We start from the raw sequence: 4,586 nt of genomic DNA, 5'->3' as shown, positions 1-4,586 counted from the left end.
CAAGGCACCCAGGGAAGAACCCACAGAGTTTGGTTACTATGTCTATAGCCAACACCACGTGCTCTGCATCCTTATAGGGAAGAAAAGAAAAAAGCTACTGATTGCAGGAGGGGTGGGCCAAACAGAGAGGGTACAGAAGGTTGTGCATGGAGCCAGTGTGTACCAAGCAGAGGGGGTTGGTGTGTGTGCGCGCGAGAGCTTCTTGTAGCCACATGTGGGGAGGCACATGTGTTTTGTTATTGTGGTAAAATAAACCTAATGCAAAAGTCACCAGTTTAACCATCTTAAAGTGTACAATTTAGTAGCATTTAGTACCGGAAACACTAGCATCTCCCCCATTCCTTGGCAACCAGTAATTTACTTTCTGTCTCTGTGGATTTGCCTATTGTGGACATTTCATATTGATGGAATTATATAGTATGTGGTCCTCTGTGTCTGGCTTCTTTCACTCAGCAGCAGGTTCCCAAGGTTCATCCATGTTGTAGCATGCATGAGTACTTCACTCCTTTTTACGCCTGAATAATGTTGCATTGTGTGTATATACTGCCTATTGTTTATCCATTCATCCGCTGATGGACACTTGGGCTGTTTCCGCCTTTCAGCCATCGTGAGCAGAGGCACATGTACCTTTATGTGTGTGTCTTGCCCTCCTCTGCGGGTCTCTCTGGCTGCAGTGCTCTCTGCTAATGCTGGGCTGTGAGCAGGTCTTCCAGCATCTGCACAGCTTCCCCTCTCCCAGCACCCTGGCACAGGGATTCTGTGTGTGATTCTCGGGCTCAGACTCATCAGGTATTCCCTCAAATAGAGAGGGTCCACCCAGAGTTATTTTGTTTCCTCTTAGGGGCTAAGCCTTTACAATGCAGATGCCAGAAGCAGCTCCCTTTCCCTCCGTTTCTTGTTAACACGTTGCGTACAGCGGGGTTTAAATCCCTTGTGAAGATTCTCGTGATCCGTACGCAACGTATTAATAACCCTAAGGCAGAGAACTGGACTGGCCTGGCTGCTGCCATGATGAAAGGGTGGATGATTCATGGACAGTGGAAAATGCTGGAAGGTGGAGGGGCATGAGGGAACAAAGGTGACAGCTCAAAAATGTGATCCTGCTTATTTTCATCTTTACTTACTCTCTTTTGGGTGACATCTTATACAAGTGATTGAAGGGTGGGACAGTGTGGGCCATGGCCCAGGAAAGTGGGGAGGGGAGCTCATGGGAGGCCATGCTCCCCTCAGCACAGCCAGTCTGCCGAGGCCCTGATGTGAAGCAAGAAGAGGGGAGACTGTGTGTGTATGTGGGGTGGGGGATGGCCTGTGGAGGCTGCACCTTGACAAATAGACCAAAGTGGCCCTTCTTTGCCAAGGGAGCTGGGCATAATTGTGATCGCCAGTTCTGGAAAAGGTAGCCAATGGGCCCTGGGGCAGGGGTGGGGTGGGGTGGGGAATCTCTCCCCAAATCCACATGCAGAGAATCTTCCCTAGGTCCATGGACCAGTGAACAAACCGTGTCAAGGTAGGATTTGAATGACCTGGGGTCCTTTGACCAGTCAAATCCTCTAGTTACAGAAAAGAAACCCGCCTCTGTCCTCTGCTCCACCCACCCTTTGCTAGACTTTAATTTTGCTGTTCAGGTGAACACAGGCAGGCCCCATTCCAACGCACCCCATTTGGGACTCAGCATTTACTAACCGGGATGCCGGAGATGAGCTGTGCTCAGACTTCCAGGTTTCACTTATTTTTATTTTTAAAGAGGACCAACATTGGTTTGCCAACTTTTTTTTTTTTTTTTTAAGATTTTTATTGGGGAAGGGGAACAGGACTTTATTGGGGAACAGTGTGTTTTTCCAGGACTTTTTTCCAAGTCAAGTTGTTATCCTTTCAATCTTAGTTATGGAGGGTGCCGTTCAGCTTCAAGTTGTTGTCCTTTCAGTTGTCCTTTTGGTCTTAGTTGTAGCTCCAGGTCCAGTTGCCGTTGCTAGTTGCAGGGGGTACTGCCCACCATCCCTTGCGGGACTCAAGGAGTTGAACTGGCAACCTTGTGGTTGAGAGCCCACTGGCCCATGTGGGAATCGAACCAGCAGCCTTCGGAGTTAGGAGCACGGAGCTCCAACCGCCTGAGCCACCCGGCTGACCCCCGGTTTGCCAACTTTTTGTTGTGCCAAGTTAGAGAATTAAAAAGAACAACAGCTCACTACTATCACCATCATATAACGGTGGACATTTGAATTTCAAAAGATCCAAAAGTATATAATCTGATAGGACAATCTTTTATTTTTGTATTTTTTTTCAGCTTCCAAAAGCTTTTTAATAACAAGGCAGGATCTGGGATTAGTTTTTGTACTGGTGACTGGCCCTTAGGCCTCTGGCGTGCTCAAACTTCCGGCCCTTGGAGCGCACGTAGGGTTTGGTGTGGTTGCGTGGGTTTCCAGGGGCCTCGCGGAAATGCCTTGACACCTCTCAGCCCTTGCGAGGACCAGAGAACAGGACAGTGCCACAGCCCTCGGGGAGTCCAGGGCCAGCTGGTCCAAGGTGAGGATCTTGCTACCAGTCTTGAGGTTGCGGCTTCAGGCACGGCTGCTCACACGAAGTGCACACACCTTCAGTTTGGGGACCTCCTGGACATGCACATCATCGGTTATAGTCCCTACAACCACAGCAGTTTTGCCCTCCTGACCAGGAAGCTTCATTTTAGGGATCATCTGGGAAAGGGACAAAGGCGGCTGGGGGGTGCGACTCATGAACAATCTCTTCAGCACCACATGGTTGAAGGTGGAGTTGGTTAGTTTATCCAGAAACCTGTATAGCTTGACCAACAGCCTTAAGTAGATGCCCTGGTTCTTGGGCTCCCTTGCACCGAACCTATAGGTCTTTGTTGTGACAGATGTCAACTCCCGTGATGGCGCCTCCTGCTCCACCAAATCCGGAAAGAGAGAATGGAGCCCCATAGGACAGTCTTTTAAATGGAACAAACTCATTTTTGTGAAAATCTTACTATGTTGTCCTGATTTCTCTCATTCTGCCTCATTTTGATCAAACAAGTCTTCAGACTATGTGGTTTGGGGACCAACCTGCCTAGTGTTTAGAAACACGTCCCTGGTCCCTCCGCCAGGGCCCCTGGGAGCTTCCCATCTGGTTATAGTGTTCTTTACTTCTTCAATGATTCTTCCCAGTTTGCTTTTTTTTTTTTTTTTGCTTTATTGAGGAATAATTGACAAATATAATTGCATATACATATTTAAAGTGTACAGCGCGATGATTTGATGTACATTGTAGAATGATTACCAAGATTGACATAATTAACACTATCACCTCACATAGTTAATATAGTTAACTTTTGTGTGTGTGGTGAGAACGCTTCAGATTTACTCTCAACAACTTGCAAGTATATAATATTGTATCATTAACTACAGTCACCATGCTGTACATTAGTTCCTCAGAACTTCTTATAATTGAAATCTGTACCCTTTGACCTACATCACCCTACTTCCCCCTTTGGCTAATTAGAAATATTACTGCTCAAATCAGAACATCTTGTAGCTTCTGGAAATCTCTATATTAGTGGTGAGCATCCTTTATTTTCCCCCACAAGAGCCAATTTATGGGGGAAAATGATGCTTATGTGCTGCATATATTTTTACTCCAAATGAAAATAGCTTTGAGTCCCATGGGGGAGAAAATGTATTTTCTTCCAGGGTAGAATGCCTATGCAATCAAGTAGATTTATGCTAATGAGAAAACAGCTGCTTTCCCGTTACTGAAATGTTAATATTGGCATAGTTGAGAACTAATTTTTTTACTATGAAATTAGTTGACAGGCTGAAGGTATAGATAAATAGAAGGGCATAAAACCATTTATTACCAGCAGTAGGCTTCATTTCTCCTCCTTTGGTCAATCAATTAGACTTGTTTTGATCCAACGCAGGAAACTAATTTATTAAGAATTCTGCCTGTCCTTAATACATTTCAAACTATACATTTCAGTCAGAACTCAGATGGTTTAAACCTAAGATGTAGCTATAAGGCCAGTGCTCAAAACAGCTGCTGTCCCCAGGTAGCAAGGGCCTCCTAAGGGGTCCTTAAGGAAGCCCAGAGCAAACCTAGTGGAATCACTCTTTTTGGAGGTTTAAACACACGCGCGCGTGCGCGCTCGCATGCGCGCGCGCGCACACACACACACACACACAGAGTAGATGCTAAAAAAATGTGTACACATTTTAAGAAAGGAAAAAAACTGTATTAAAACTGTAATACTCAATATATACTGATAACAAAAGATGAATGCAAGTCATGTTTGACTTCTGCAATTACAAGAGGTGCTCAAAGTGGTTACCATCAGCATAATTTTAATAGTTTTTCCCTTTCTTAAAATGTGTATACATTTTTTGGTACCCTCTGTATACATCAAAAAATAAGTGCTTATTGTGTTATCAGGCAGACTTTTACATACAGATCATAAGTTACAGTGTGGTTGAAACATCTACTTACTAAATCATTCAAGCCGGCCCTAGGTGACCAAAGCTAGGATACAAAGAATTTTGATCTGTTTGATGCTGAGGGGTCAAACTGCCTGGGTTCGAATCCCTGAGACAGCA

The 4,586-nt window shown here is 45.2% G+C and overlaps 1 pseudogene; it reads right to left on the bottom strand.

Moving 5' to 3' along the window:
* Nucleotides 1-1,466: 1,466 nt before the first annotated feature.
* On the bottom strand, nt 1,467-3,582 carry LOC109455914 (large ribosomal subunit protein eL18; annotated as a pseudogene).
* Between the last annotated feature and the right edge of the window lie 1,004 nt (nt 3,583-4,586).

This window comes from Rhinolophus sinicus, chromosome X, assembly GCF_036562045.2.
Source record: "Rhinolophus sinicus isolate RSC01 chromosome X, ASM3656204v1, whole genome shotgun sequence".
Taxonomy (NCBI): domain Eukaryota; kingdom Metazoa; phylum Chordata; class Mammalia; order Chiroptera; family Rhinolophidae; genus Rhinolophus; species Rhinolophus sinicus.
The sequence above is the reverse complement of the archived record's forward strand: the minus strand, read 5'-3'. Positions and strand labels throughout refer to the sequence as shown.